Genomic DNA, 20,314 nt, shown 5'->3' with positions numbered 1-20,314 from the left:
AATTGATTCAGGCAGTTAGTTTGAGCATGCAGGCTAGGACATTGCTCGAAGTTGTATTACTTCCTATGGCACCTGGGACTTAGTTACTTTAAGTGCATAAATCAGCCTTCTGAGAAATATTCCGTTTCCTGAGCTTAGTTTAAGCTGAATTACGAGTGACCCTATAGAATTATTTTATTCCCCTTTTGCCTGAATTCCTGTGGAAAGGATTAAAATCTACATTGTCTGTTTTCATTGGCATGTCTCCTCTCACCCCACCCCATTTTAATAACTTCGTCTCCTTGAATCTGTATTCTGTACACGACATTTTATAGCAATGTGCCAAACGTGTAAATGCCCAAAGTTAACTAGGCCCTAACTATTTCTACGACAACCGGTGCATATACAGAAGTGATGGCCCTTTGGGTACCAATAATTTCCCAGGGACATAAAAATGAGAGTCGCTGCTTTGCCAGATCTCCCAGCACTTTATGACATCACCAGGCGTTTTGTGACACCATCACTTTAACATACAGGCTTTGGCCCTAGACTAGAGGCAAAGGGACATGTTTATTGATGGAGGCAGTGGAGGAAGGACTGGAGATTGGAAAGGAAAGAGACCAAAACTTCCTGGAGAAATGTTTCTGTGTCAAAACTAGATCCAGAGATTTCCTAAGGGAAGCAGATGCAGGGAAGGCAAGGAGGACCAAGGTTGAGGCAACACTGAGTTGGAATCAGACAGTTTTTGAAAATCCCAATCAAATACCAGTGCATTGTGGTGGTGGTCAATTTTTTTTTCAATTTTAAATTACAAGGTGAACGTGAGAGTTTCTGAGGTTCAGTATATCAGACTCTAAAAGAGGCAATGAAGAAGCAACGCTAGACGTAAGTTGTCATCATACAAAACCGAACTGAATTTGGTCCTTCCTTCAGGCTCCCTTACCCCACACTATTTGTTTTAGATTCCCTGGCCCTGGAGTTAGGACACTTAATGCTTTCATTCTGGAATTTCTGGCCCATGAGGGGCACGCTGTGGACTTCATTGACACAAGTGCCCGTTCTCCATTTCACACTATGTGAAGTTGGAAGTCTCTAAAGAAATAGTTACTAGAAAAATTTTTTTGTGAGTTTATGAATTACCAGGCACATAAATCAATTGGGAAAAAAAACTTTATGATAAAGTGTCGGTTCCTAATTATAGTTTCATAATATGTAGACAAAAGTAAGGATGGTTGTTACTCATTGCAGGGTTCTGGGCTTCTGGACCCATTTCTACATCCCAGATAAAACAAAAACTAAAGTGAATGTGAGGCCAGATTTTTCACTTTTTTTTTTTTAGGGGCGGGGGAGAGGAGGGGTAGAGGAAGAGAGAGAATCTTAAGCAGGCTTCACTGCCAGCACTGAGCCCAATGTGGGATTTGATTTCAAAACCCTGAGATCATGACCGAAGCCAAAATCAAAAGTTGGATGCTTAACTGACTGAGCCGCCCAGGCAGGCACCCCTCCACTTTTTTTTTTTTTAACCAGAAGGCAGATTATAGTGAGTACTGCAACCACATTTCATGGAAATATGTGTTTCTCTCATCATATGATTTAGGCATGATTTTGGATGATACTACTAAGCTCCCTTGTAGCTATTGCCACAGAGAGAGAACCCTGGACTGTAGAGCCTGGGCATCTGACCACTGGTATTTCTTTTTTTTTTTTTTAGGATTTTATTTATTTATTCATAAAAGACACACAGAGAAAGGCAGAGATATAGGCAGAAGGAGAAGCAGGCATCTCGCATGGAGCCCGATGTGGGACTCGATCCCAGACCTGCAGGATCAGGACCTGAGTGGAAGGCAGATGCTCAACCACTGAGTCACCCAGATGCCCCACCACTGTGATATTTCTGAGACTTTATGTGTAATAAGGAATCTCCAAATTCCCCCAATAAGACTCAAATTTCTTCTATCTCTGAGTCCATAACTGAAAAAAAGAGGTAACAATGATATAGATGAAAAAGGGTGAAAACCACAATCACCAAAGCCTCCACACACAGCCAGGACTTATTCCCACTTACTCGTTACACCCACTTTATTGAGAGAACCCAACAATTCAGTTCTTGAGCCTCAGAGGACTCCCTTTTCCCCACAATCCCAGGGCAGGTGTGGAGGCCTCCATTTCTCCTGGGTGATACACTGATCTTGCTCTTACCAATCCACCAAGAGAGCCACTCTTCCTGGTGGAATCTCAGTGAACAGAAGGAGAAAAAAAATACAAATGCTTCTCATCCAGAGCTATGAGGTTTACAGTCCCATTGCTTTTCCTCCTCTGAAATTAAAATAAACCAGAAAGAGAAAACCGGATAAATGAAGTAAAATGATAATGATGTTTCTCATCTTGGTAGACTGCCTTCGGGAAATAACGGAGTTCTCACTGGAGAATTTTATTACACACAATTTCCATTTGGGAGAATCTTTATGCTCCTTGGAGCAACTAGGTTAAGGTTTGTTTGGAGTTTGTTTTTTTCCCTTTTTTGGGGGTGGTGGTGCAGTGCTGGTCTAACAGCAGCTTTATAAAACCCTGGAAAATACATAAAGTCTAAGAACTATAGCAATTAGAGATGGAGTAGACCCATTATATCATCCTGTAGGCCCGGGGGAATCAATGGAGGATTCTTTCCTAGAATAGATTTTCTAATTCCTTATCCTGTTGATTTTCAAATGGCTCCAGGGATGGAGTTTCCACCACTTCCTTTAGTACATATTTCCCCAATCTCATAATTCTCGCTGTCATAATTTTTCAGGGTGTTTAATCCAAATGTTCCTTTTCTAAAAATGATGACTGCTCTCCTTTACTCAAAATTGTGTCCACCTGTTAAAATGGACAATACTCTTTTGAAGCTGTAACCATTTTCCATCAGAATTCTTTTCTGATTCTTTCTCTCTCTCTGTCTCTCAAAGCCTTGTAGCTGTAGGTGGGGCAGTGAGCATGTCAAAGAAATCTCTGCCATCGGCAAATGGCATTTTAGGCTGTGTGAGCCGTGATGTCTCAGAATTCCAACACCAGAGCTCCTCTCAGTGTTTCTGGGCTTACACTGCCAGGCTGATACCTCCTTGCAGCGCCAAATACAGAGCGTACTCTTAACATTGACACCTCTGGAATTTTGCAGTGCACAACCTCAACAAACCTACACGGTCCTCTAAAACAATACCCTTTCCTCATAGTCAGTAATGCCTCATTCAAGTTCAGCTTGCACATGAATGCACGTTGATGTATCTATGTGCCTGTGCGTGTTGGGATTATAATTGTAAAATTCTTAGGTGTATTTCCCCTCATGGGGGTCCTGATAGAGGACTGGCTGAGAGGTGTAAGAAAAGCATAAACCCATGCTGTCCAGCCTCTTTATTTAACAGGCAGAACTAGAAAACCTAGAAGTTCTGAGCCCAGATGGAACTTATCCAGACGATAGAATCGGAAAAGAACCCCAATATCCTCTGACGGTCTACCGCTTCTACTCAGCTCTTGTTCTGATAATTTCTTCACTACACCTTTGAGAGTATCTTTCGCTTTCTCTGGACCTCATGTTTCTAAGTCTGAAATGAAGAAGTGAGCCAGATAAAAGGTGGCAAACTGGGATCCCCAGAATGACATTCCTAGCAGTGTTTACTTTTTAAAATTAAGTCAATAGATTTTTTTTTAATGTAACCATCTGCATTTTTAAATTCCAATGAAGGCCACTTAGTTGTCTCCTCACATACATTCTTATCCACCCTTCCCTTACCCCCCCACTTTCAGCTCCTGCTTTCCTCTCTGAAGAGATGTCATCCTGGGGGACCAGCTACACCAGCAACTCCTCTCTGAGCTGGTTTCTCATTACTTACTTCCTGCAAGCTCCCTGAATCACTGGTTTCACATGATAGGCAAGAAGATCTCACAAGCCAGGCCAAAATTCCTCATGGCAAAATGAGCCGGAAGCCACAGTGGCTGTCTCCTTTCCATGGGCTGTGCACCTTCTAGGCTCGACTCATTCTCTCATCTGGCTACCTGTCTGCCCGGGCAGGGATTTTAGCCTGTGACTCTCAGGTAAATGGCACATTACATTCTTTTATACACTATATACATGCATCACATGTGGATGTGGCCCTGGGTGGACACTGTGATACAATCATCTACTCAATTAGGTCAAATAGCGAGATTTTACTGTGTGACCAGGCTGTAGTGTAAACTGACCAAAGAAACTAGTGGTTTTGGCTTCATGTGAATGCTGCCTCACTAAGGCTCTGCTCAACTTCATGTAGAAGTATGGGCCAAATTATATGCAAATTTGTATTTTTCATGGGAGCTGAGAGCTTTGGCACTTAATTTTGATTTTTTATAGCTAACTATGTAGCATTGGCCAAGTTCTGCATGTTTAATCCTTTTAATCATTCAACATAAATCATGCTCTCAGCCCCTTAATCATTCTTGCTATTCTTCTTTGAACCTGCTCCAGTTTCCTTACATCCTTCATTGCATAAAGAGGAGTTCTTGAACAGGCCTGTTTCACTTCCAAGAATCCATTCTGTGATGGAAACAGTGGGGGTTAGAAGATCCAGTGCCAGGAGAGAGACTCCAAGGGAGATGCAAGGCGTGGTTCTCGAAAAGTTGCAGACATTCACAAGAACTAAAAGGACATCTGACCCACTCGTCTGCCACATCTGACCCAGAAAGATGAGTTTATATCCTTTTTCTCTCAAGTAATACAGAGAAGGATTTATATGAGATCCCTTGGTAACGTCTTCTACATTATTTCCTTGTGTATTTATTTATTAAGCATTTACTAGGTCCATGAGAGAGGTCTTGCCCTTCCCAGGTTGAGTCAAGAGAAATTAATAGCTGGTAGGATCACATCTCTTAGGATCTGAGATTTATCTATCATCCATCAACTCTTTCCCCTTTAATCTGGTTAGAGGGGTCCTGGAGAATAGCATCTCAAGGAAACTCCAAGGACAGACAGACCCTAGAGGAAGTGGGAAAAAGTGAAGTTGGCAAAGTGTCTTAACATATAGCCGCCTTCTCTTGTATGTACTCCACCCCTCCCCCCATAGGTCCTCCCTGCCTCCAACTAGAGTATGAACTCAAAAGAAACTTTGTTTTGCTCATCAGTCTACCCCCAAAACAAGAAAGGAGCTTGCCACATGGTAGATGTTCAACACATGCTTCAGGAATGAATAATCACCTTCAGCCTATCACTTCATGCTCTCATAAGGATAATTGAAATTTATTAATTGTATGTAAAGTTTTACACAAAATATAGCTTCAAGACAATCACTGAATCCTTCCTCACTTTCTAATATACCTTTCAAATTGTCTTTGTGCTAAATATCCTCTTACAGAGAAATTTAGAGCCACCATTGTTCAGGATCATTTAATCCCACTGATGCACGAATCTCCCTTATAGGCCATCCTGCCAGTAATCATTCGGCCCTTGCTTGAATACCTCTAGAAACAGAGAGCTCATTTTCTCCTAGAGCAGCCACCCTGTACAGCCGTGGCTATTAGAATACTCATGCTTAAATTTAGCTAATATCTTTTTTTCTACAGCCTTTACCCGTCTTAGTTGTCAGAAGCATATTAATCTTTCCTTCCACTGGGCAACCCTTCAGGTATTTTGAGACATTAACATGTCCCTCCTAAACTTTCTCTTCTGTTTATGAAATATCCCTTGTTCCTTTCTGTACCTAGAAACGTATGACACAAAATCCAGCTTGGGAGTCTTGGATATATTCACCTCGAGGAGTCAAACACGAACAACAGGAATGGACCAGCAGGGTGTCTATTTAGGGGGAAGATGAAAGAGCTTCATAGGGAAATAAGTAAGTAAGTGGTTAACCAACTACCAGTCATCTTTCAAGAGCCAGAAATCAACAGGAGAATGGAGGAATGTTCAGGGACATGGGTTCAGCTTGTTCTGTGGATCCAGTTTTCTTCCCCGGGGAGCTTGTGACAAACTTCAGGAGAAGGGACAAACGCCAAGATCACAGAAATCTCTAGGCAACACTGTTTTGGAACCTGAGTGATGTTGGATGACACCACATAGGCTGGAGAAGTGGGGGAGATATCGGATCATTGGAGAAAGCAGTACCAGGGTGGCGGGTTCATTTCCAGAGCAGCTAGAGTGGGAGGGAGAAACAGTGCCCCAGAAGGAGAGAGAGGGTCTGCTTCGGGAAGGGAGATACCCCTGGGTAGCATCTGAAGAGGCCTGTAGTTCTTATAAATCTGCTAAGAGAATTGCTATTTCGTTACTGTTATTCTCCAGCCTCAGGAAACAGGGTTATAAGTCATAATGCTAACCCTAGCTTCTCTCTACTCAGTCTGCCTATGGCCCCGGCACTGCACTGACACCCAGGCAACCCATTCAATCCCTGTAATAATCCTCTGAGGCAGGTACAGTTCTTGTTCTCATTTTACAGATGAGAAAAGTAAAATATAGTGGCTCCGTCATATCCAAAATTATAGTGCTAGTAAATGGCAGAGCTGTGAAGCAAAGCTACTTCTAACTTCAAGCCTGATTTCTCAAATGATATAGAATTATGTATTGTAGTAAAATTTCCTTGTATCACAGCCCAAAGTTCAATAGGAAAGCGTTTACATTTGAGTCAAATGTGTTTGGTGCTTTAACTAAAGCTTTTTTTAAAAAAAAAAAATTGCTGAACCTAATACGTACATATAGCACATCATATAAAACAAAAACAAAAAACAAAAAAGTAAACACACGCACACACACACACACACACACACAAAAACCAAACCAAACCAAACCAAAACCTTATGCAGAGAAGACAAGCTAGTTGATTTCTGCAGAAACTGTCCTTATCAACAGTGACTACGGGATCCTCCATTGCCTGTCACAGAGCTGGGGGTAAGTGACCATTGGTCTTCAGGTCCGTGCAGCCCCCCATTTCAGGCGCAGGACTAGCACTTCACCAGGGGCTGTTTATCTGAAGCAGCCTCCTCCATTAAGCATCAAGTCAAGAGTGATGAAGGAGATGAGACCCATCACTATCTTCTTGTGTCCCTGCGTGTTCCCCTCACCAGAGAACTTTTCTTTCTGGTCCAGTGAAAACTGAATCTGCCCACAAGGAATTTTGGGGTGTCCTGCTTTTAAAAAACCTTTTATGGAACCATAAAATACCTCACCTCCTCACTTTTAAGAAATTGGCTTCAGAAACTGTAGAGCAAACCAGCACAGCACTGAGCTGAAAATAAGCAAATTGTTATTTCTCCTGGATAAAGCACCTCTGACTTCCTATTGTTTCCTTACTAAAGCATTTAAGCAAAAGGAAACAGTATTTTATTTTATCTTATTTTTTTTTTTGGAAACAGTATTTTAATTGCAAGTTCCATGTTACAGCCCACAGACTCAGGACCTAAGCCAGGGGCAGACTTCAGTATACAGAGGAAAGTGTTCCAGACAAACTAATACTTTATGTGCCTAAAAACATGGCCATTTACAACCGAGATCTACTTTATTGCTAATGATCTTGGAAGTTAACAAGGTTTGCAGAATCTTCTCGGCATTATTATTACTATTTATATTAATAGCATTAGTGATCTCCTTTATTCTTCCAAGATTTAACACTACTAATTGGCATCAGTATAAACAGAGGTATAAATGCTATCGTGCAATGCAAGCAGAGCCAAATCTGGCAGCTTTGTGGGTTTAATATGGAAATGTTTGCTATCTAATGAGGACACAAAATGTTAATCTGCAGAACAAATTGTATTTATAGAGAAACTAATTATCATATGCAAATGTGACACACATCACTTGCAAAATTCCTGTTGCCTCTGGGGCGGCCCTCTGTGACCTTTATGAAATGCAGCACTTTGAAAAACTAGCTAATGGTTTCATGCACTAAGGCAGATTACTTTCATTTTCATACAGAAATGAGCTAAATGGGAAGGACTCTGGCTCCGAATAAACACAACAGAGGCATCAGCTTCATGATTTCTTATCCTTCCTTTTAAAACCCAGAGTTCTTCCACTGCTTTCGTTGTATCTGAAAAGCCAGATTACAGATGACCAGAGTAACGAATGTCTTAACCCATTTAATAAAAGACTTGAGATGCTCTTATCCTGCATGTAGTCTTATTGAGTGAAGGTTATTTTGATGTTTTCATAATTATTTTTGGTTTTTGCTGTTTCTCTTCCTCCTTGAGTAAGAAGCCCCCAGGTATAAATTAAGTCTAATGGAGTATGGTGTTTAACTCTTTTTCTTAGTGCTTTTTCTTCTTCTCTTTCAAATATATGTATTCTGCAGTTTGAAGTCTCACAGGAGTATAAAGTGCTGGAAATTAAATGGTCGTAGAGATCATCCAGTGAGTCCAAATATTTCATTTACAGATGAGGAAAGTATGGCTCAGAGAGGTCAGATGGCATACCCAAGATCACATGGTGAATTGGTGCAAGACACTGGAAGGTAGGTGCCCTTTCTCTATGCTTAAACAATAAAGAAACAACAGCCACAGTAGCAAGAGCAACAATGACAAAACACACCTCTACTGTAGCGCTGCTAAGTTTAGAGCTATGTGAATGCTCAAAAGTGTTCTTAACTCTGTATGAAAGATGCTGCTGGCCAGAGATCCTTGGTCAGCCATGGATATGTAGTTCTGCTAATTCTCATCCTGAGCATGGGGATCTGGCTCAGCATTCTCCAAATGCCTTTTGGACTCCAAGGACAGGAAGGTGAGGGAAATGTGGCTTCTTAACTCTCATAGAACCCACAATTTGCTGAGGGAGAACAACATGCAGTGAGACAATTTCAATGAAACAGGGTCAGTGCATTATCACAGTATACAACTTCGGTGGAAGCATAGAGAAGAAACAAGCACTCTATGAAAAGAAGTCTGCAGGGTGGGGTCGTATGAATTCTATCTCTATGTAACAAATTATCTCAAATTTAGTGGCTTAAAAATGTACATTTATTATTTCCATGGGTCAGGAATTCCTGTGTGTTTCACACAGTTCTTCAGCTCCAGGCCTCACAAAGATGCAGTCAAGGTGTTGGTCAAGCTGCAGTTTTTTCTGAAGCTTAGTGGTCTCTTGCAAGCTCATGCGGTTGCTGGCAGAATCCAGCTCCTTGTCGTTGTAGGACTGAAGTACTGCTTTCTTGCTGGCTGTCAGTGAGGGCTGGTCTCAGCTCCTGGAGGTCCTCCAGTTCCCTGCCATGTGCCCACCCCCCCGCCACAAGTATGGCAGCTTACTGCTTCAAAGTCAGCAGGAGAATCACTTTCTTCAAGAAGGCCCAGTCCCTTTTTTTAAAAAGAGCTTTCACTGATTAACTCAGGCCCACCTAGGATAATCTCCCTTTCAATAAATCCCAAATCAGATATCTGACTTGAGATCTTAATTACATCTACAAAATCCCTTCACATTTGGGATATATATAATATGACTTGATCATAGGAACGAAGTCCCTTCATACATAGAAGCCCCATCCACACTCAAGCAGAAGGTGTTATACAGGGTGTGAAGGTTGTATCAGAGGGGTGAAGATCCTGGGACACATGCTTGCCTCCCTCAAGTGGAAACCAGAGGGGTAGAGTTAGAACAAGTTTTAGAAAGCATGAACTGAATCATAAAAGACAAATAGAGGTAAACACCTGAAATGATCAGTTATTTTTGTGATTTTCTTTTTTTAAGGTTTTATTTATTTATTAGAGAAAGAGAGAGAAAGCAGGAACAGAGGGATAGGGACAAGCAGACAGTGCTGAGCACAGAACCTGTTGCAGGGCTCCATCCCACGACTCTGAGATCATGACCAAAGATAAAATCAAGACCTGGATGCTTAACCAATGAGCCACCCAGGTGCCCCTATAATTTTCTTGAAATTATTTTTTCAGCAGAAGGCCGTGTTCACCAGCTATGATTTTATGTATCTAAGTCAGATATGGACTGAGAATGAAGGAAAAAGAGGAAATCACCAAGAGGAAAAGAAGAAAGAAAGAAAAGAAAGAAAGAAAAAAAGAAAGAAGAAAGAAAGAAAGAAAGAAGAAAGAAAGAAAGAAAGAAAGAGAGAAAGAAAGAGAAAAACTGTTAGGATGAAGGAATGAAAACATGAGACCTAGGTGTGAGCTTAGAAGAGAAAGCGCTTTTGGAGGCCTCCATGTTCTCAATTGAAAATACAGTGATTATTTGCAATATATGAGAAGCAAAGAACATTTAAAATATTCTCATTAAGTAAGAACATATAAAATATTCTCATTAAGTAAGAAAAGAAAAAGAAGAATATTTAATTATAAAAATGGGCTGGCAAGGCCTGGATGGCACAGTGGTTGAGCGTCTGCCTTTGGCTCAGGGTGTGATCCCGGGGTCCCGGGATCGAGTCCCACATCTGGGTCCCCACAGGGAGCCTGCTTCTCCCTCTGCTTATGTCTCTGCCTCTCTCTCCGTGTCTCTCATGAATAAATAAAATCTTAAAAAAATAAAAATGGGCTAAGATCGGAATTGTAGGGTCAGGTTCCTATTATGGGCTCCATCTTATAGACACAGAGAAGTTAAGTTAGTTGCCAATGGTCACCTTGGCAAAAAGCAAGGGGCAGAACCCCAGTTCCTCCCAGGTAGTCTGGCTGTGCTCTAGCAGCAAGAGTTCCTGCCTGGAACATGCACCGAGAAGTCAATGGTGGTTCGTTGGTACTTGTTCAAGGAATGCCTAGCTTTGATGAGGATTTGGGAAAACAGGCACTCCCAGATGCCATTGCTGAAAATGAAAACAAATTAATCATTCTGAGAGGTCTTAACAGTTTGTATCTAAAGTCTTCTTTAATGTAGCATTTCTTTCATGTTCTTTTATCCCAATGAAAACAGTACCTGTATAAATATTTAGCTCTAAGAATATCTGTCAAGTTATTCCTAATTAAAAAGAATTTCTTCAATGGGAGCAAAGGAGAGGTTACATCAATTACTTGCCATTCATGCCATGGAATACTATACAGCTATTGTGGCTGTGTTGTACATTTTAGAGTATGAACAAGAAAAACTGTACTGCATATGAGGAATTGAAGGCAGGTTACATAATACCCCATATTTGTTTTTTTAAAAAATCCTGCATATAGGAATATTGAAACAGGGGAGGAGGGGAGCCTGGAAATATATTTACCCAACTATTATATGTGATTGAAATGTGGTAGAGTTATATTATAATTATATGTTTTTAAATTTTTTTTGAGTATCTCTTTATTCAGTAAGTATCATACAACAAGAAAAAGTAATATGAGATTTAATTACATGATCTATAAATGCATTTTCTTCACAATTCAGTCTCACACCTATGTTTTGTCAGTTGTTTCATATAAGCAAGCAGTTGATCTCATTTTGTGGCATCAACACTGAGCTCAGGGTCTGGTGATCTGCCTTTTGCCCTGACCTCAGTTACAGATTAACTTCAGCAAGTTAGAACTCCAGAAAGTTGGTCATTAGAAATCAAATGATTGAACATCTCAGTTTTATAGATGAGAAGCAAAGGCTACAGGGCACAGATGATGTGCCCCAACTGATACCTGGGCGGGAGGGGGGGGCAACCTATCCACCCTACCTACAGCATGGGACCAGTTTTTTTTACTGTGCTGTCTTTCTGGGTTTGCATGCCCTTAGTTGTGAGATCAGAACCCTAGAGCAACAATTTCTCAAGGCAGAGTGTGGTGGTCCCAAACGTTGGATTTGAGGTCAAGCAGCCCATGTTCAATGCCAGCTCTGTTGCTGAGAGACCTTCAGCAAAAGAATCAACTATTGTGAGCCTTACTTTCTCAACTGCGAAATGGTAAAGACTTAGGCTATGATGAAGATTTTTATTTTATTCTACTTTTTTATGATTTTATTTATTTATTCATGGGAGACAGAGAGAGAGAGGCAGAGACATAGGCAGAGGGAGAAGCAGGCTCCCTATGGGGAACCCTATGTGGGATTAGATTCCATGACTTGAGCTGAAGGCAGATACTCAACCACTGAGCCACCCAGGCACCCACCCTCTCCACTTTTTTTTTTTTTAAGATTTTATGGTCAAGATTTTTAAATACGATAATATATTTAAAATGTTTAGCGCAATACTTGGCTTCTTGAGGCCTCAACAAACATAAGTTTGTTATCATTCTATTATGTATCTTTGGGTATTAGAGCCTGATTCTGACTACAGTGTGGTCCTGTCCTCTGGCAGGAGAGAAATTGAAATGGTGATTGGCTGCCATGGCCATGGTACCATTTTCCCATCTTTGGAGACAGAGAAGAGCCTCATAGGGGTGCCTGGTTGGCTTGGTCAGTAGAGTACACAACTTTTGATTTTAGGTTTGTGGGTTCAAGCCCCATGTTAGGTGTAAAGTAATCTCTATTACTTTAAAAAATAAAATCTTAAAATTAAAAAAAAATAGACTCATTTATCTTTCCTGATGAAGGAGGAGTTACTATTGTCTACTGCCTACCCTCTGGGGAAATCAGTTTTGTGCCACCGACATGTCAGTAAATCACTGAGATTTATAAGGAACATAATTTACGACCTGAGGAACATCAGCTCCTCACATGACCAAGTAGTAAGGTTGGGTAGTAAAATAATTGCTGAGGTTGGCTCACTCTGGAGAATGCTGTTGATGTTGGGATCACTACTCACAGGAACCTGGACAAGATGCATAGATGAGGACACAAGCACACACAGACCTATACCCACAAGTCCTTCCTAGCTTGTGCAAAATCACAGAAGTAACCGGGAGTTCAGCTGCCATTACAGTGGGGATAGGACATGACAAAACAAAACAAAAACAACCTGATACTTAGGCAGTGGGTGAAAACCCTGTAGCCCAGTTCCATTAACTAGCTCTGTTGCATGCACTTGGGCAAATCTTGTCAATTCTCCAAGGTGCAGGAATTGGGCCACATGGTGGGAAAGGTACCTTCTGAATCTGACACCTTATGAAAATAAGATTCACAATCTAAGGCCTCATCTTTGTGTATTCAGGGTGCATATACTCAAGTTAGAAGGTAAAACTTCTGTTTCTATGGAAACAGTGGGGAAAGCTTATTGAGAAAGCCCTCCTTGAGCAACCCTCCAGCCTCTCCTGGCCTGTAATTCAAATCTGTGTTCCCACCACAGAGAAGCCAGTAGAATTTATGAGGGATCTTGAATTCCCTAATCCCATTAGCAACCTGCCTGAGGATTTGGCCTCATTCACCCGTTGCTCCCTTTCCAATATTCAAACACATTTAGGTTACATTTGGTTGAATATCGAGGAGCTATTTTAAAATGGTGATAAAAAGAACTCATCACATTTGGCCAAGCCAAGTTGCAAGTCTTCCAACTGTTCATTTGCGCCTCTTATTGGAGCTCAGAGAAGGCATAGGCTCACATCAGCCCTGTAAAGTCATCTCCGACATGAGGGGAAGGCAAACACTGCTGTTCCTGAGTAGTAGGGCAGTTATTACCCAATGACTTCCAGAGGATCCAGTCTATCAAAGCTACTCCAGATGTAATTTTAAAAATCCTATTTTCCATTATCATTGCAAGTTTATGATCATTTGACAGTTGAAGACTCTCTTGTCTATCAGGTGGCAGAGAGGAGGATCCATCAATAATACCCATTCCCTTTGCCCTCAAAATATCTATAAATGCACCACCACTGAAAGGCGACAAGCTTTTTATGGATTCATGGTGACTATCAACCTTCTGCTTGACAGCAAAATGGAAAAGATCAGTTCTTACACATCATGGGCAGAACAAAAGGGAAAATGAAGAACTACCTAAGAAATGCTCTTGAAAATTCCGAAATCAAAGTCAAATAGTGTGAAGGCCTGAGTTTATCTTCATTTCAATTCCATGGTCCAAAATCCCAGAGGTTCTGGAGAAATGGACTCCAACATAAGCCATCCTATCCAGGTGAGGAGGAGCAGAGAAACAGGGTCTCCAGGCTGGCTTAGTCATCTAAATGGTCTAATTAAACAAAACAATTAGAGGTTGGCTTCTGTCCTGCACATTATTCTCTGACTGATGAAATCCCAAGGAATGGCAAGGAGCCAAAATTTCTCAAGTGACTTCTTGTTTAACTCAGCCATTTAAGTGCTCATCAAGTGTTAAATTTAAATGTGTGCAAAGATTATTGCAAAACACACACACGCACACACACATCAGGGGAAAACTGTGAATATGCATATAGAGGGCCACACGTATAGGTCAAGAGGGAAATAGCTTCGGGGATATTTAGAGATTTAGCTTTTAGCAAAAGTCATTTTTCTCCCTCCAGTAAGCCTGTGAGCTTTTAATAGCCACTTTACTTGATTGCTTCTAGATCATCGTCTGCTGCCAAGTGCCCCAATATGAATACATAGACACTAGGTCTTGAGGGGGAAGAGGGATTTGAGAGGATCTTCATACCAGAATTCTGAAAGCTTTCCCAGACTGAGTCAACCATGTCATTCTCCTAAATTATGCAATAAAATAAAGTCTCAAGCTCAGATTTCAGGAATCATTCCTTTTAGTTCTTAATATTTTTATATTTTGAGTAGCAAGAAGTTCAGGAAAATGGCCTCCTCCCTCAGACTGCCTTACATGTTTCTGAAAATATTATGATGGCCTTGCAATTAAGATATTTTAGAAAGATGTGACTGTTCACTAAGTGAATTATTAAAATAATTTATTATCTTGAGAGTAATGATACTAACTTGTTCTTTATTTCTTTATTAGTATTCTTTTGGTAGAAATTATTGACATTTTAGCAGGTTTTTTTCCTCACAAGTAAGTATGTTTGTTGAACTAGACCTCATAGTTTTTGGTCCAGATTCTAAGAGTAGAGAAACTCTAGCATAGTCTTTGTCCTAATACAAAAAACAAAAATAAAACACCCAAAAAAGACAAAAAGTAAGCAAACAAAAAACAATAAAGAGGCAAAGGATATACCCAAGATCAAAGACACAGGTGAGGGAACATAGGTGCCCAATACTCCTCCCTTAGACCTCCCCAAGCCCATGACTCACCTCATTATCTACCAGGTGAGAAATCTAAATCTATGGATTTACTGGCATTTATACCATTTAGCCTGCCTGTGAGCTTCCCAAGAGCTCCAAACAGGACTCAGAGGTCCATTCTATATCAAATAAAGGCTTTTTGGATGGACCACTACTGCATACTTACTCTGTTTTATTTTTTACCAAAACATTGGGTCTAAAGGAGATTTTGGCCCAGCGGGTTGGGTCACATCAACTACTGTGGTGATCTTCAAAGAGGGCAATATTCTTCCTTTTGAAAAACCTGCCCTTATTTATTTTCCATAACCACTTGCATAATATAAATAGTTCTGAAAAAGAATTCAATATTGTCTACATCTGAAACACCACATTTACTGAATACCCAGCACTTGAACAGGTGTTGAGTTTGCTTCTAAAGTATGTTGAAGGTACAGACCTTGCCTTGAGTGAAATTTGGAAGAGAATTACCAAAACCTAAACAAGAATTCAACATTGCAAACAAAGGGCCACACTTTTGTTAAGTGTGGAGTATTTGCCAGGCACTGAGCTAGGCAGTTTACGTATATTATTTTTAGTTTCTTAGTATCTATTCACAGTAAGCTACAGGAGACATTTTATAGATGAAATAAATTATGTCCTAAGAGATTGACAACTCTTAAATATCACACAGAAAATATCAAAAGATTGCAAGTGGGATAAGAATAGGAATATTTCGCCTAAAGCTGATATATTTCTTCCATTATACCACATTGCCTCCTAGCAACTAGGAGTTCACAACACTCTCTCCTACCCGTCTTTTCAAAAAGAGGCAGATAATAAAAGAAACGTATGTTTAAATTTTTATTAAAATGTTAATGCTTGGTTATATCTACATCAAATCAACATGTTGTATAATTTGAATATATTATAGTTTTGTCAACTGTACTTCAATAAAATTGGAAAATTAAGTTGAAAATAAAGCCTTATGAAAGTCAGCCAAATCTATGGTATATTAATAAATCTCCAATGTCAGTTTCAGGTGGTGATCCTCAAGCACTGAAGACTCTAGTTCTATGCAATCTTAAATTTTGCCCATCAAAGGCCAAGGGTCTTTTGTTCCCTTTTTACTGTCCATGGAAGGGAGAGAGGAATTCATTCTGAACTTTTTGAGAAGGTGTTGATGGGAATGTGTTGTCAATATTCTAGATTCCAAGCTTGAAACATAGACCATGAAATTACCTTTACTAGGTTGCTGAATGGATATTCAAATATAGGCAGAAAGCAATGTAACAAACCATCCTGGGCTGCCTGGTTCTGTAGGGGTTCATGTTGTGAGAACCAGTGAAGTCCCAGGCAAACCAGGACAAGTTGATCACTCTCTCTGAGTGTGCTTCTCATAGAATTTTGTACCTGGACAGCTAAATTTTGAGTTTAGATATTCCAGTAAACACTCTGTTTTCATGCTGGTCTATAAAGAGATTAACTCCCCATGCAATTTAAACAGGAGCAGAAGTAACAGTATCCCTACATTAAAGTATAATGGGTATTATTATATTTATGAAATGTTGGGCAATTTATATTCTCTTTTTCAATTTTTTTATTTTTTTGCATATTCCTTTATTGGAGTTCGATTTGCCAGCTTATAGTATAACACCCAGTGCTCATCCCGTCAAGTGCCCCCCTCAGTGCCCGTCACACAGTACCCCATCCCCCTGCCCACCTCCCCTTCCACTACCCCTTGTTCGTTTCCCAGAGTTAGGAGTCTCTCACGTTTTGTCACTCTCTCTGATTTTTCCCACTCATTTTCTCTCCTTTCCCCTATGATCTGTTTCACTATTTTTTATAGTCCCCGTATGAGTGAAACCATATGATTGTCCTTCTCTGATTGACTTAACTTCACTCAGCATAATACCCTCCAGTTCCATCCATGTCAAAGAAAATTGTGGGATCCGTCCTTTCTGATGGCTGAGTAATATTCCATTTTATACATAGACCACAGCTTCTTTATCCATTCATCTATCAATGGACACTGAGGCTCCTTCCACAGTTTGGCTATTGTGGACATTGCTGCTATAAAAACATCGGGGTGCAGGTGTCCTGCCATTTCACTGCATCTGTATCTTTGGGGTAAATCCCCAGCAGCGCAATTGCTGGGTCGTAGGGCAGGTCTATTTTTAACTGTTTGAGGAACCTCCACACAGTTTTCCAGAGTGGCTGCACCAGTTCACATTCTCACCAACAGTGCAAGAGGGTTCCCCTTTCTCCGCATCCTCTCCAACATTTGTTATTTCCTGGCTTGTTAATTTTCACCATTCTCATTGATATGAGGTGAATTTATATTCTCTTAAAGTGTTCTCTATTTTTTCTGAATTCCACCTGCCCATTTGGGATTTGAGGATTAGACCTTTTCTCCACATGGATCCTACACTCACCTAACAAATAGTAAAATAAACTCTATGACAAATTTCAGCAAAAAGGGCCGGAATAGATCTGTTCAGAGACTTGCTGGGCTCCTGCATAGTCTGGAAACCATCTGGAAAGTTCTGTTTTGCTTTGTGAAGGGATGTGAAAAGTGGCTGATGATACCGGTTATCTTAGAAGAGGGGTGTGCATCTCTGTTGTAAGGACAAAGGAGAGATGCTGCAGCTAAGGAAATGGTGCCATATGGCAAATCTGAGCTGATTTTCAGGTTATATATAACTAAAGCAGTGCTCCAACCAATGAGGAGAGAGCAGCCCATGTGTTTACCAGCAGCAGGCCATATTAGCAGAAGTCAGCAGGATGAGCTGAGATCTTAGATGAGCCATCATCTTCCAGAAACTGGCTGTTATTGACAGAGACTCACCTCATCATCACTTCCGAGATAATAAGTCTAGACTTGACTGAAGGTACAAAGGCCCTTCTCCATCCTCCTGAGGGCACAAGATCCTTCCCGGTACACCAAGACTCATCTTGGGAAGGAGAAAGACGTAGGTTCAGCTCTGAATACTTGAACATTAACCTAACAGCAACCACTATGAACTGAAAGGAAATGATTTTTTAAAAAAGAAGACACTAAAGGGCACCTGGGTGGTGCAGTCAATTGAGCCTCTGACTCTTGGTTTTGGCTCAGGTCATGATCTCAACGAGATTGAGATTGAGATTCTCTCTCCCTCGCCCTGTCCCTCCTGCTTGTGCGCACTCTCTCTCCCTGTCTCTCAAATAAATCAATAAATCTCTAAAAGAAATGAAAGAAAACACTGAGATAGCGTTTATTGACAAAGTTAAGTTCCTCAATGATCCAGTAGAAAAGGGAGCTTGTAAGGAAGAAGATGTGGTAATAAAGAAATATTAGAAGTGAGCGTGTGACTGAAAGACAATAAAATTTATTCTGTTTGATTTTCATACTTCTAAGTAGTCCTGAGAAACTCTGCCCACCCACTACAAAGTACTTTATTGGAGGGCTTGGAAATCAAGATAAGTAAATAAAAGTACAATAATTCTACCTCCCAGTAATAAACATTATCAATATTTTGTTTTCAGGATAGTGTGATGATAAATAGGGATTGTATATATGTCATTAAGCTCTTTATACAGTTTTGTATCTTGCACATGTTATGACTGCAGAACTAGGTCAAATTTTTAAAATAATTGTCAATAGTTTTATGATAGCCAATAGTCTGGAGAGACCTTGACTGATTTGACCATTCTAATATGCGCCCACTAATTTATTTACTCCTACCATTATAAACAATGCTGCAATGACTTGATGCATAGATCATTTCCACATATTTGACTGTATTTCGCTTTAATTATTCAAGCTGAAACCATTGAATGAAAGGATGTGATTTTGTTTTCATCTTTTGTTAGGTTTAGCAATGTATTTCCTGGAAGTCTATGTGGATTTTTCCTGTTGGCAGCAGCCCCCTGAGCAAGCGCCTTTTCCAAGGCACCCTTGTAGTAGGTGGCATTTTCAAATCCGAAAAACCTTGATAAAAGAAAGATAGGATCTAATTTTTGTTTTAGTTTGTATTTTTGGTTTGATATTGAAGTTGAGTATTTTTTTAAGATTTCATTTATTTATTTGAGAGAGAAAGCATGAGCAGAGGGAAGGGGTAAAGAGAGAGAGGGAGAACCAGGCTCCCCACTGAGCAGGGAGCCCAAGGGGGACTCGGTCTCAGGACCTCGGGATCATGACTTGAGTGGGATGTGGATACTTAACTGACTGAGCCACCCAGGTACCCCTGAAGTTGAGTATTTTTATTATGTTTATTAGCAACTTGAGATACGTGAAAACTTCTTTCTACATTTTTGGGGTATTTCCTTTTTTATTTGAACAACTTCATTGTAAAAGCATATTAAATGCCATACTTGTTGCCTATATTTTTTACCTTTTCTTTTTCAGTCTTTGAGACTCCCATTTTTGTCTTCATGTGGTCATATTTTATCCATTGCCTTATGCTCAGAAAATCCTTGTTCTAAAATAACATACACAAATGGTTTTTGCTTTTTTTTGATTCTACGTTTTCTTTTTCACATATATGTGAAACATACAACATTTCAAAGATAGCATTTTAATCTACCTACTAATTTTTCTTGACATACTGGGATTTTTACTTTCTTCTATATGGTTAATTATTTGTCCTAGCAGCATCTATTTCCTTAAAATCTAGTAATCTGAAATTATTTCTTTATCAGACAGTGATCTTATGAGCGGTTCCCATGCCTTTTATTCTACTCTAATGATCCATCTGATGATTTTTGTTCTAGAAAGGGATCATTTTAATAATTATAGTTTTCTAAAGTATATCCATATCTTATATTGTTCTTCTTTTTCAAAACTTTCTTGGGTACTTATGTCACTTTATTACTCTACATTGTCAAATTTCAGAAGAAAAAACAAATATTGGGATTTCCATTGAAAAATTAATCTGAGACAATTTTGAAATTATCTAAATTTACCAATGTAAGACCATGTTTTGCCTCTCCATTTACTCAATTCTCCTTTTGTTTCCATCAATAAAACTTTTAAGTTTTATTAGTTCTTGCATAAATATTTTTAAAATTTATTCTAGTTATATAATATTTTGACAACTATTTAATATTTAAGAATTTTAAAATAAATTTTTAATGGATACATCTGGTATATAGGAAATACTTTAAAAATGTACTTGACTTTATATGCCCGACTTTTAGAAATCTTATCAGTTTTAAGGATTTTAAGCAATTTTTAAAGATTCTACTCTGCATTTTTTAAATGTTTAAAATGTTTTAAAATGTTTCCTCTACAATCAATATTAGTTTTCTTGTTCTATAATTGATGCAAGACTTCTACTAGTTAAATTAATGAATTCGTTGAATTAATTAGTACTTATAACAAGATCATTGAAGCTAAAGTGTATG

General features: G+C 39.6%; 1 long non-coding RNA gene across 10 annotated transcripts in view; it reads left to right on the top strand.

Moving 5' to 3' along the window:
* The first annotated feature begins 527 nt into the window (after nucleotides 1–527).
* Nucleotides 528–20,314, top strand: part of LOC140604808 (uncharacterized) — a 33,871-nt gene continuing 14,084 nt past the window's right edge. For 4 of the 10 annotated variants that reach the window (XR_012007631.1, XR_012007635.1, XR_012007630.1 and 1 more), the window contains exons 1-4: nucleotides 528–864; nucleotides 3,763–4,050; nucleotides 4,460–5,822; nucleotides 8,271–8,429. This is a non-coding gene — a long non-coding RNA (uncharacterized lncRNA). Of the gene's footprint in view, nucleotides 865–3,762; nucleotides 4,051–4,459; nucleotides 5,823–8,270; nucleotides 8,430–9,852; nucleotides 11,501–13,669; nucleotides 14,172–14,277; nucleotides 14,552–20,314 lie in introns of those variants that run through there. The other 6 variants (XR_012007638.1, XR_012007639.1, XR_012007637.1 and 3 more) reach the window with 5 other exon arrangements.

The sequence above is a fragment of the Canis lupus genome, chromosome 15 (genome assembly GCF_048164855.1).
Source record: "Canis lupus baileyi chromosome 15, mCanLup2.hap1, whole genome shotgun sequence".
Classification (NCBI taxonomy): domain Eukaryota; kingdom Metazoa; phylum Chordata; class Mammalia; order Carnivora; family Canidae; genus Canis; species Canis lupus.
Note: the sequence above shows the minus strand (reverse complement) of the source record. Positions and strands in the feature narration are given on the sequence as shown.